Source organism: Acyrthosiphon pisum, chromosome A1, assembly GCF_005508785.2.
Source record: "Acyrthosiphon pisum isolate AL4f chromosome A1, pea_aphid_22Mar2018_4r6ur, whole genome shotgun sequence".
NCBI classification, from domain to species: Eukaryota; Metazoa; Arthropoda; class Insecta; order Hemiptera; family Aphididae; genus Acyrthosiphon; species Acyrthosiphon pisum.
The window spans coordinates 21,241,854-21,256,091 of record NC_042494.1 but is presented as its reverse complement, the minus strand read 5'-3'; positions in this window follow the sequence as shown (position 1 = coordinate 21,256,091).

Sequence of the window (14,238 nt, the reverse complement as noted above, 5' to 3'; positions counted from 1 at the left end):
CAAATAATATATGACTTAGGTACACTGGTACTCAGAAAGGGCTATCCAATGGTTGACTAACCCATATCGGCACATTACTGGCAACAATTTTATCCAGTATATCTTATATGGATAAAGAACAGTAACTTCAAATTACGTAAAAAAATAAATAGATTTTCAAAATATGTGGATGATTTTTCAGATAATGATGGGGGTTCCTATTAAAAAGAATCGTCTGGTATACTCATATTATATTGCATCCCATATCGTTATTCTCATTACTTCTCCAACAGCGGTATAATAATATGACGAATCGGCCTTGTCTGCCCCCGCGATACTATACATAATATAATAAATATTATAACAGCTATACATTTAGGTACAATCGTTTCTTTGTACATGACTTCGATACGTTCACAAAAGTGTCGCGTTACCCCTCTGAAAGTCTTTAATAACCGTTTTTACGGTAAAACTACCAAGGTTACTGTCTGTACGACGCCACTGTGGCGCCGCCTATAGATGTGTATTCCCGGGGGAGTGAACCCTCGAAATAATAAATCGGATCGAGTATGCGCTTGACTGTACCTATAGTAGGTATATTGTTAACAAATATAACGACACGTGGATAATTAGCCGTGGGGCTGATGTTGATGGTGGGAGGGGCAATAGTAACGTGAAAAGGATTAATTATAAATCATTTTTCGCTCGTCGATGAAAACTGCATAAAATATTATTTAAGTCTATAGGGGTAAGATTTTTATAATATACATGATTTAGATTCTGAGAAGAGCGATTTTTAATATTTTTTTGTCTAGGTACACGATAAGTAGTTGAAATAATGCTTACATTTTCAACATTTAAGGTGGTTTCTGATAGAAAATTGAACCTAGTTGGTACTTTTGATAGAATATGTCAAAATTAAAAATGTCGAGTACTTTTTATAAAGCGTCGGGGGAAAAAAATAGAAAGTATTAGGTACGCAAATCCAGTTTTTGACAAAGATGAATTTTTTTTTTTTTTTCATCAATTAACCCGCGGAAACTTATGCAATTGGGTGGTTTTTAACTGCGGGAGAGGGTACTGTAGGTTTTAAATATGTGTATTTTAGTTTGGCAGAATTTTCAAGTGGGAACCCGTAGGCATCTTCCAAGCCCGGGCAGGGGAGGATGGCGGCCTCTCTCTCCTGCAGACACCATGGCTGCCTGAAGTGAAGTGCCGCCGTGGCCGAGGTTCGAACCAGCGATGGTGCGCATCGCAACCGACGCCTTAGTCCACTTGGCCGCTCAGTCCCCCATTTTGTTTTTTTGGTATGATTAAAAAACGAATATCAGTAAGCACTTGAAATGTTTATTAAATGTTTATAATAGGTAGAATTTTTTGTAGAAGATAAAATTAAAAAATATTTTTACATTTTTTGAGCTATTTATAGATATTTTTGGACAGGTGTTTCTTTAAATATAATTAAAAAATGTTTACTCGGTCAAAAAGTTTGAAAATGTGATATAAGATTCGTCGTAACTGGTTTATAAATTGTTAAAACAAATATCAAAATTATATTGTCACAATATTTTTTTATAATCGTTTAAACTACACCATAAAATTTTTCAAAAATGTTGACTTATTTTGAGCTCTTTACGGACATTTTCAGTTTCCATTTTTTTTAGATTTTTTTCTATAAATATCAATAAAATGTTATTTGTTGGTTAAAAAAGCTTTAAAATTTAATAGAAGGCTCCTATAGTATATTGTTTCATAGGCAGTTGAAAAACATTGAAAATACATAGGCACATTTTTTTTATAAGCACTTAAAGTTTGAATTTTGACAAAATATATCAAATTTAAAATGTAATAATTATTTTTAGTTAAAAATATATAAAATGTTCAACTTTTATAGCTAAGGATTAAAAATTTAAAACAAGGTCCCACGTAAATAGGTTCTATATATATTACTTTATTCACGATAATATCATCAAATATACTTAGTAATATCATATCATAGGCTTTCTTGGCCCCCCACACGAGTTTTCTCAGTGGGGCCCAGTATTTCATATTATGTACCTACCTGTATGAAATTAAATTAAATAAAATAAATAAAAATAGGCTGACTGACCGTTTTTGCTCAGAATCGTTTTTCTAATAGTTTCTAACAGTCAAGTAGTTATTTTTTTAGAATTTTTTAAAATATTAATAGTATTTTGATTAAAATAATTTGGTACGTAATAACTTTTTTCGAAATATTATTTTTAGGAACTTTGTTAACATAAGTATATTTCTTAAATTATTTACTAATCATATAATTTTAATAATTGCATATTGTTTAATACAATGTTATTATCAAAATATGGATAGCTATCAAAAATTATTCTCTACAACTTACAAAACTAGTTGATGATATTATAAATTGCTAAAAAACATAAAGTCTAATGAATAACAACAATTTAATAAATATATTTATGTAGTTATGCGGCAGTCAGATTGGTTTATATCGTCACAGACTGCAGTACAAATTATCAAATATTTGGCAGCAATATTATCTTATCATCATATTGGATTTTCCGTACCCAACTACTTTTAGTACCTACAGTTTCAGTAGTTATGGTTCAGTACTACAGTGAAGAACTCGTGTTTTGACGACGTAAACTCTTTAATATCAATGGACGTAGACATTTTTAATATTTTTGAAACTGGACGAGGAAAACGAATAACAATGTTTTAATATCGATAATTATAAATTTGGTGAATATCGTGTTTTAATGAGTGGATATTCAAATTTTGGATTATATTTATATTGGCTATACTGTAACGAAGGTATGACGATTGATGTTACACACACACACACACATTTTTAATCATGTCTGTTTGAAGCAAACAGTACTCTTAAAGTAAGAAGGAAAATATATGCACAAAGGAGTTCTGATACTAGGGATTTTTGTCACAGGTAGCCAAAATATAAATGCGCAATCGAGTTGTGCTTTTTTGTGCAAACGAGTTGTAAAAAAGGTAAATTTGCGCAAACGACTTTGTGTGGAAACAGTCTACACTTTTGGGAACAATGGTTACCAAACAATTATTTTTCAAAGTAAGTACTTGAAAATCTACTCCCCTCTCCCTCAAATACAAACTTAACTTGAAGATAGGACTTACAACATTAAAGTGTCATCAGACAAATTAAAATAATACATTATTTGCACTACTCAGAATGTAATAGCATGGTTATAAAACAACTTATTAGTGGTCGAAAACTCTAAAAATGTATAATATAAATATGAATGTGTCCAATTAATTAATGTCTTTATCTTATTGAAAAATGGGCCGTTAACTTTTTTAAGGCCGGTTAAGATCCTAAAACTCGGTGGGCCGATACCTTGCCTGTCCGGCGCTGTAGGCTGACTTCACTCAGAATCGTTTTTCACATGCAATGGCTTTTTATTGAATTAAAATTTGACACATACATGATAGTGACCTACGTTTGTACAGTAGATTGGTCCACCTTATATTTTTTCCATTCAAATTCGTAAAAATTTATTTTTTAATCTCTTAATTTGTGATTAGAAACCACAGTCGAAGTTGAAGATCGAAGCATTTTTTATATCTTGAATACAGCCGTATTATCATTATTATAAAATCAAGACTGCCTCGCTAAAAATCTAAAATATGTATTTTAATTAAAATATTATTATTATATAATATAATACCTACTATATAATAAAGGTTTATTTTTCATTTATTTTAACTAGGTATGCTTATGCTCAAATTACAAATTATAATCTAATTTTAGTAGGGCATTCATATTAAAATTGGTTTTATTATAATAAACTAGCTGAACCCGTGCACTTCGTTGCCCATTAAGTTTACCAACTATATGTGACTCAAACTTTGTTCAATTCGTTATTTAATATTCGGTGTATGGTTTCAAAATTAATTTTAACTTTTCCGTTGCCCGGAATAAAAATTCTGATTCGCAGCAGTACATTATTAGGTAGGCAATCTACCTGTGGTAGATCGCGGACCCCGTGCTGTATGTACGTTAGTGGATGACTTAACTCTAAAGTATCAAAGTTATACCAAGTTTGTCATATTCTACCTATGGGCTATGGTGGATTGATATAATCAATTAATACAAAATCCTAACCTAACCGTACCAAAATCAGATTAATAAACGCAAACGCATACAAAACAATTCATTCAAATCGGTCTAACCATTTAGGAGGAGTTCTGTCACAACACACTTAGGTAAAGCAGAATTATTGCGCTTAGCAACACATTCTGCGATTCATTTTTATATTATATGAAATCAACAAACATGCCCGATTAACCAATAGCAACCAATATAATATAATGCACTGTTGCGCCACTGTTGTATTTTTGACATACAGATTTGAGATTTCCTACCTTTTTGGTGGATTTTCCTAAAATTTTATTTCGTAAAAACCTTTTCCTGGCAGTTACGAACATCTTTAAAAAAATTTGAGCCAAATCGGACCAGTCGTTCTCGATTGATGAATTGTTATACATTGTTGTCTCCGCTTTTATATTTATAGATATAATGTTTTGGCGGAACCTATATTAGGTATATTTTGTTGTCAAGAATATTAAATTTGTTTAAATATTATATTAATTGTTTACTCGTACAGTCGGTTAAATATCGTTTATATTTTGACACTTAATCGTGTAATAATAGTAGGTACTTATTTTGTATTTGGTTCAAATAATTTCAATCGAAGAATGAATAGTCGACCAAACGACTTCGTTACAACTTTAGGTTGACAAGGCCATCGTCGAAAATGACAACATGCGTTTGACCACCCGCGCAGACGCCACTAAAGAATTTAAGTCTTCTGCGGAAACGAGAAGAACGGAAGATCTACCCGAGTGCCCGATCATTGAGATCTGTTCGTCAACGGTGAAACGTGTTCTGCTGGTATCCGATCAACGCAATATTGTAGTGAAGTCGGCTAAGCTCCGACTGTCGGATTTACTCTCCAACGCTTTGCGCGAGGCTGCTGTACGACGTTGGTTGAATTTAGTGATGCCAGTGCTATTTCCGCGGCGGCTTGATGTAACCGAACTCTTGACGCTGATATTGGGCGGCAATAGGACCGCGCTAACGATTAGCGAATCCAACTCTCCCGCGGGAACGACGGAGGACGTACCTCAGTCCCGGCAATCGTGTGTGGAAACCGTGCCAGCCGATCTACAACGGCCACGCACATTTTCACGCCGAAAGTCGAACGTGTACTGGCCGAATTGTCGCCGATTCGCGGACGTTTGCGGGAATATGCGCAGGAACAGCTGATAGAGTCGTCCTGTGTGGAATTAGAGACGTTCGATGACGGCATAATATCTCGCGCCGGACGGGGCAGCCGATGTCGTCAGTGACGGGGTGCGTGCACCGACTGCCGTGGTCGTGGCCGTGATGCCCGCGGCAGCAGATCGTCCGCAACCTGTTCGTCGCAGGTCACTGATATCGGCAGATGCTAGGCAACTCTTAAAAGTTAGCAGGAGATCGTGTTGTCGGCGCGGGAAAAAATGAGCAGGCCGTGATGCCCTCGGCAGCAGATCGTCCGCAACCTGTTCGTCGCAGGTCACTGATATCGGCAGATGCTAGGCAACTCTTAAAAGTTAGCAGGAGATCGTGTTGTCGGCGCGGGAAAAAATGAGCAGGCCGTGTGTACCCCGTGCCGTTGATAACCGATTCGACATAGTCCGAGCCACTGGTCGAGGACTTTACCCAGACGTGATGTCGTGGAATGTTTTCAATATGCGAAGGATTAGTGCATAATTATTAATTTTTTCCGTGTATTATTTTGTTATATAAAAATTAAAAATACTTTTATTTACGAAAACTTTGTTGCTACAATTGACTAGAAAATAAAATAAAAGTAAAACACGATAATTCTATAATTATGTTTAATAATTACTATTTAAAATTCAGATCTGTAGACTGTAGTTTTGGGTTCTGAGCGGAGCGATGAATGTATTGATTTTACAATGATGTGTGTTTTTTTTTTTGTGTCTGACATCACCTTTTGACATCACCAGTTTTTAAAATGTGATAAAAAAATTAAAAAATGTATGATAATAGTCATCGATTAAGTTATAATAATCAATAAAATATAATATATATCTATATGGTAACTATTGATTATTTCACTATCATTTTTTCCCCGCCAACAAATGGCTACCGATTTCAAAGTTAACAAAACCTGTTTGCTTTCTAGTAATTTTATATATCTGTGGCTGATGGTAAAAATGAAATGTTATCTAAATTATTTTCGAATAGGTATATAACACGGTATTACATCAAAAAAAATATAACAACACAATATAATATAGATAGTATCTATTTTAAAGTCGTATAGTTAGATAGGTACCACGCTTATTTTGCCGGATAACCAGTGCTCCGTTATAATACCTGCAGCAAAACGCTATTATTTTTAATTCTATACTCGTCTGATGCATATTTTTAACAATAGCACTTTGAAATAATATTCTTTGGTTTTTATAAACGATCGGAAGCTTCTTTTAAAACCCTTCGCCATATATATATATATATATATACCAGGCTGGCAAACGGCAAACGGCTTTTTGTATTCTCTACCGTATCTATATATAAGGTCCAACCGACGATCAATCACTATACATAGGTGTATTATTATAATTTGTTTAAACGTGTGAGTACTATGGTTTTGAGCGTATACCAATATAATATTATTAAAACGATTGTTTAGCCGTAGAATAAATATATCGTTATCGATCAAATTCGTTGTTCATAATATTGTATGATAATATTAATAATAATATTAAATATTGTATCATACATTCATACAGTGTAATACGGCCCTACCACAATTAATTAATGGATGATTCGGACTCGAGGCATTTTCATACCCATACATTATAATATTACATATTGTTATATACCCTTTGCACGATGGATAATTGGGTTTTGTTTTGAGAATACTATTTGTTATTTCGTGATAATGCTTATTATATTATGTTGTACCTGAAAAATACGAATTCGTTATTTAAGCGAAACAGCACAGACATTTATCTTAAAATTATGACATATCGTGCATTTGTGATTATAATATTAATGTTCAGACAGTTCAGCATCATGATTCATGATGACAATATTAGCTATAGTTCCTAGGTAGGTTAGGGTGGTGTATATTATGATATTTTTCTTCTTCTTCGTACATCATACAATTTGTTTTTAAAATGTACAACATAATATTAATGTAGCAAGTTTATGTGAGTTTGATCAAAAATAATATAATATTATAGTATCAACAAGTGTGTTACATACTATTTTTATCGGGTACATCTGTCATATATTATATAATAATATTATTATTTATTATTTACGGAATAACGTATACAGATTTAAACTATAATAATAAAACAAAAATGTTCTTGTAAAAACTATAATATGTAACACTTGAAAGTTGAAAATATCTAAATATAGACTGTTTTATTTTAATTTTTTTTATTACCTTTAAAAAATGTAATCTAATATTTGTCCAATATATTAAAAATCACGGACAAAAAAAAATAGTATCGTTACACCGAGGCCGTGGTATAATATTGTGTAAATAATAATTATAAGTTATAACATTGTGCTTTGAAATAAAAAAATGCATCCAATCAGACTTTTTCCGATACAAAATCTATAACGCAAATCTACGAACATATTATTATAATATATGTCCGGCAACTGTCCTTTCCCCATTTTCCATATTATATATCAGCTGCAGTAAACGACCTTTTAGTCGCTGGTGGCTGGTCGCTCGTAAACAAACAGTATTTACCTTTCGCTGTCGCATCGACCGGAAATCACAGCGGTCGTCCAATAAAAGTCTATGTTTTATCGCACTAAACGGCAGCAAATCCGTGAAATGAATTTTTTTTTTTTGTCGTTATAAAGCGTGTAGGTACATAATCGTAAACGATTTTCGTGTGACAGTGCACGTTGGTGCGATTTAAAGAGTTTTATTTCCCACGGAAGACGTGAAACTATGTGGCTGCAGAGAACCCTTTTCAATGCAAACAAACCGATCATAGAACTTTGGGCAGCAGAGTAAAACCACATTATTGCGTAAAATATGTCACCGATCCAATCGCCGTCTATTCTGTACTTTATTGCAGGAATGACATAATATTACAGTTGTGCAACTAACCGAAAATCTGTGGGGGACTGGGGGGATAGTAGATCGTCGAGCTTGGGCTAAGGATCATATTTTAAAACTTCCAAATTATATTTTCGTGCTTGCAGGTCAAACAAACTTATACAGATTATACCGCTTGCTATAAGGCCACTGCGTTGTAGACTTGTAGTCATAAAGCTACCTACACATTTATAAATATCGTTACCTATTACCTGTACCTATTACAAAATGGGTACCTCGTACCTACATAGGTTTTTGGGTTTTATATTACACATATAAGTTACAGCATTGAACAATAGTCAATAAATTTAAATTATCTATAATCAAACATAAATAATTAACAAATTATAGTTTTACAAAAAATGTTTTTTTTTCTATATGTGTGAAATAATGTCAGAATTTATGCTATTAACTAAGCATTCACTATTTAATGTGTAGTCGAGTAAGTATCTATTTTTCTACATATATATTCTAAATAAATTGTGTACAAAAAAAATAGTAATCAAATAAAAATATGTTTACGTATAAAAGTGAAATTAAAATAAGTCAAATCACTTTTTCCAGGGGTTAATGACTTAATATGCGGTGAGGCGTATTATAAATTAGGTTCTCCCCCCAAGACCCTCCTGATTTAACAAATGGACTATGGACATAATATAATACTTTATCGATAAAGAGTCTGAGCCATGTGGCATACGATATAATGGTAAGAAGTTATAAATAATAATATATTATTGTATAATTCTAGTAGCCAGTAGGAGGTAGGTAGGTATATGATGGTAAGTTTATGACAATGCTGTGTGCCGTACAATATTTTATCAGAGGAATTTTTACAATAAACTTATTCTTTGACTTTTCATCCGGCCTTTGTAATATTTGTTGAGACTCTTTTTCAACTTTTATAAAATCATTATACAGTTCGTTATTTTCTTAATAAATAATAATCATACAATTTATACTTTAATCATTTTTGAGTTTCAAATAGTTTAAACTTTTAACCAAAAAAAATTGCATTTTACTTTTAGTCTCTTTTGTCTTACGGTTTATTTATTACTATGATTCGAAACTTATGAATGTAAACAAAGACGCAACAAACTGTAATCAGATTATAATACTACCCATTTAAAAGGATACCATTAATTTTAATAACTTTAGACACTTGCTAAAATAAATCAAGTTTTACAACTTTATTTTTACAATAGGTACCTACATTTTAAAACTGTTTTAATCAAGTCCTGTGATTGCTAGGTCTACATCGACACAAGCACACATTATGTTGATATTGAAACAAATGTTGTACGCATATAATCTCTTGTTAATTAATTCGGGAAATTGCACTTGTGAATATATTATTATATAATATATCTCATTTGATGAATCTACGAAGGATATTCAATTCGATTTCAGTTTGTTTCGGTTAGTTAAAAACGTATATTAAACAAAATACAAAATCATTTTAGCAATATTATAGTATTTCCTTGAACATAATATTTTAGCGATACTTTACGAAATAATTTTACTTTGATATAATATGCAATATGCATGGATTAAAATGGCAAGGAAAGCGGAACCCCGCGAGGGATTTATATGCTCCACTATATAATTTAAGGTACTTAACAAACTTTTAAATACTTTTTAATAAAACATTATTTATTCAATAATACTCGATAAGTAACTATACCTATAGGTATATATAACATGCAGAGTTCATGAAACTTTTTGTTTCATATGTAGGTACCTATTTGTAGTCAGTTAACAAACACCGTTGTCAGAACCATAATGTTTGAACATTTTTCAAACAACCATGTTGTTTGAAGAACAATAATATGCAATAATATTATTTATTTTGATTTATAGTCGGTGTTTCTGGCATCAAAAGGTACTAAGAAAATGTAATTGCACCGACAGAAACACTGTTGTCATTCAGAGACAGATGTTCGTTTAAAACATCGTATTTTTAACATTAAATTTATTAAGTTATCCTTTATTTGTCTGCTTGATCGTAAACACCTAATAAATAATTAGGCACCTACAAAATTGTATTAAGAAACATGTCAGTATTTAAAATGTTCACACAGATTACTACTAAATTATAAGATATTATTATTTTATAATAAGCCAATATTTTTATCTTTATCAGACATTATAAGTTAACTTATAGTATACCTACCTATAGTATCTATTTTATATCTTCTATAAATGTGGTTTTTTTCTTATGATTAAATTATTAAATATAATTCTACATTTTTATTAAACGTTAAAATGCTTAGTCGTGACTCGTGTTAAAGTAGGTACCTACTAAATAGTGTTTATTGATAAATTCTAATAATTTAAGAATTTTTTTAAGAAGATATTAATTTTCAACCAATGCCATCATCATAGCGTAAGTGTCAATTATAAAAATAAATCTTAATAAATTATCATAGAATATAATATTATGGGTACAGTACTATAATATTATAGTAAAACAGGTTATTAGGCGTTAATAACAATATAAAAAAAAATTATAGTAATAATAATAATATTTTCTTTATTACGGAAACGAATTCCAATTACAGTTTTTTTTTTTTTATAATAATATGTATATATAATATAATATTATATAAGTTTATTTTCGGTGATTTATATATAACAATAATAATAATATAAATTATATTTATTTTGTTATGATAAATTAGTAATATAATATGTAGGGTACGATGGTCGATATAATGTTCTGTTTTGATATAATAACTTGGTGGTGAATGAAAGAGGTGATTATATATATATAATACAAGTTTTATCACAGATTTGAGAATATATTAATATATATAATATTTATTAAATATTAAATACCTAGGTAGTTCATAATAGTTTATAGTCTGTGTTGGTTTTGTAGCCATTATGTAAGTATAACAAACTACGACACCTTACATCGTATTTTCACATATATGAGTATGGACATAGCATAGGTAACAATATGTATTATATTTATTAAACGGTCCAATTTAGTTCTGAATATATTTTTATCACTTATCTACCTAAATATTCTCAAAAAAAAAAAAATTGTTTCATATTATTCGCATTTATGTAAAGTATAAAATCTGTAATTCGTCAATTTAAATCTATTTTCATTCTAACGAGTTTTTTTCTGGATTTGACGTGACTCCCGCACGTCTTTAAGATGAGAAAATAATTTTTTCGTTTATTTTTGGTTGCCACTGGCTACACGCCTACACGGAAGAAAAGCGGATAGGTAGTTATTGTTATTTAATTTGATTGTCACGGAAATGAAATTCTCTTTTTAAATAGATCGTTCTATTATTTTTCTTTTCGGTTCCGGGATAAGTCGGGTAATAAACTTTGTTAGGATTGTTAGGTATACATATAATATAATATTATCTAATTCGATGAATCCACGAAGACCAAGTTATATTAAATTTGACTTAAATATATTTACTTAAAGAAATTATTTATTATTATATTGGCATAATCAAATAAATTATAATAATTTTATAATTCGAAATGTTATACAAAACACAAAATTATGTTAACGATATTTACGCCAATATTATATTTCTTTGAACATACATATTTTAGTGATATTTTGCTTTGGCTTAATATTATGCATGAATTATGATATAAATAACATGAAAAGTGGAACCCCGCTATAGGGAATATAATAGTAGGTATTGTGTTCCACTGTATCTTAATATAATATTTTTAATTCAATACTCGATAGACGATAATATATAATATGGTGAATTCATAAAATTTCTGAATTCTTGTGATTGGAAGAACGAGAACGATTTCATGAAATCTTCAACGCTTTTTCTGAGTACCTACATACGTTTAGTCGGAAATGTGGCTGAGAACTTCATGGAATCCGGATTCCGATTTCATGAATTTTTTCCTGTCAAATTCGTACATTAGACAACCTATTGTAAATTATATGATGCAGAAGTTCTTTGCATGATTACTACGATGGGCACAGGTTTAAAATGATTAAAGATAGATATTGAAAAAGGTTATATAAGTCAAGAAATGATATCAAAATCGTTTTTATAGTTTACCTGTTATCACTGATAATAAATACTAGTAGTTACAATCAAACTATTAGTTATAACACAATTTTTTTAACCCAAAGTCGTCGATAGCTCAAACTTTTTTCCGGTCCATAGAATTTCCTATTATTGTATTAAGTATCTTTGAATGATTCTTGGTTAACTCAAACTTTTTAGCTAACCCCTTCATTTTCAAGTTAACCAAGTTTAACTATATTTATAATTGCAATGCTGGTAGGTACCTAAAATCTACTATAGCTGTACTATCCGACTTATCTTGAGAAAAATTATTATAATAGCACTTCGCCTTTCGGTGTACATCGATCTAAGTGATATAAATAACTTCATGAGCAAGTATTATACATTCTAAAATTATAACCGTATATAGAGTATTTTTATTTTTATCGAAACACAACATTTACTTGGAAAACCTAGGCTGGGCAAGTTAATGGGTTTTTTTAACTCAGTTAAGTTATGTTATGTTAATATGCTCTCATAACAAAAAGATAAAATTTAAAGTTAATTTAACTATAGGTTTACTCAGCGAGTTAAAAGTTAATACACTTTTTTTGTTAATTTTTTATTGAGTTAAAAAAAAGTAAATTTATTTATAGAACACTAGCGTACTTAGTTTTTTTCCGAACCAAAACTAAATTATAGACTATAGTGTTTATACTTTATACAGTATTTCCATATACCTAAGTTAGATTCAAATGATATACATTTTTAACATTAAACAATTCACGGTAAATATTTTTTGACATGAAAACTAAATTGACTTAAATAGTGAAATATAATTAAATTAAAAACAAAATAAATTAACATAACTTACTTCTTAAAATGAAAAATTAATTCGTTGATTTCACAAAAAAAGAAATTTAGTACGTTAACAGTTAAGTTAATGAAAAGCTAAAAATAACTAGTTAAGTTAAGTTAAAAAGTTATAATAAAATCCACTTTTTAAGTTTTGAACTCGTTAATGCCCAGCTTTGTGGAAAATTAATTAGGCACAAACCAGTCAAATGGATCGCCCATGCACCCCGTACCATGTACTATAGTATGAAAATAGTATGAAAATAATATGTAATATCGGTAGGTACCTACTTACTAATATTATTATAACTTATTTTAACGCGGTTTGGAAGTTTGACAGCTGTTTCTATTTTTTTTTTTTTTCTCTTATGGAATATATACGAGAATATTGCATTGTAGAGCACCTGCGACGCACCTCACAATAATATATAATAATATGTATCGTTGACACCTGACACTGACGAAAACGTACTTTCGTCTTGCATTCGAGATAGGTATACGCGTAAAATATCATATACCCATGAGTTCGTCAGAGTTTAAAATCCATTAACGATTAATTTATTTTACAACATTTCAGACGGTAACGCTTATAGCAATGTAGCTACGCGTAATATATTACTACACAATAATATCATCATCATATCATGAATCTGGTTTTTAGAGAGATGTTGAAAGCAAAAATATTTATTTAAGTCATGTACCTACTTTTTGTTACTAACAACGTTTTGAAATTGTATTGTTTTTGTTAAGAAAAGTTGATCCAGTCATAAAAAAACATTTTTATTACATAAAGAATTAACCTTTTTTTACATATTTTATGAGAAAGTCAAAACTCTAAAAACGCCAAATTCTAAACATTCATTGAAAATTTATTACTAATTTCAAATAAATTTACTTAAAAAAATATTGATATTTTAAGAAATCATAAAAAATAATACACATGATTTAGATAAATATTTTTACAGTCAAAAGTTTTCTAAAAACTAGATTTACAAATTGGCTACTTATATTATATTATGGTTAGGTTAGGTTGGGTATTTTAATATTTTATGTTATGTTTAATGTTATGATTTTATTAAAAAAAAAAAATGTCAGATATAAGTAGTAAACTATTAACTGTTACCTATATATATATACCTATACATATATGCATGCTAAACTACTAGATTTATCAACATAAATAGCATAGTGATTATAATGAAACATACATAATATTATATGTACATATACTAGGC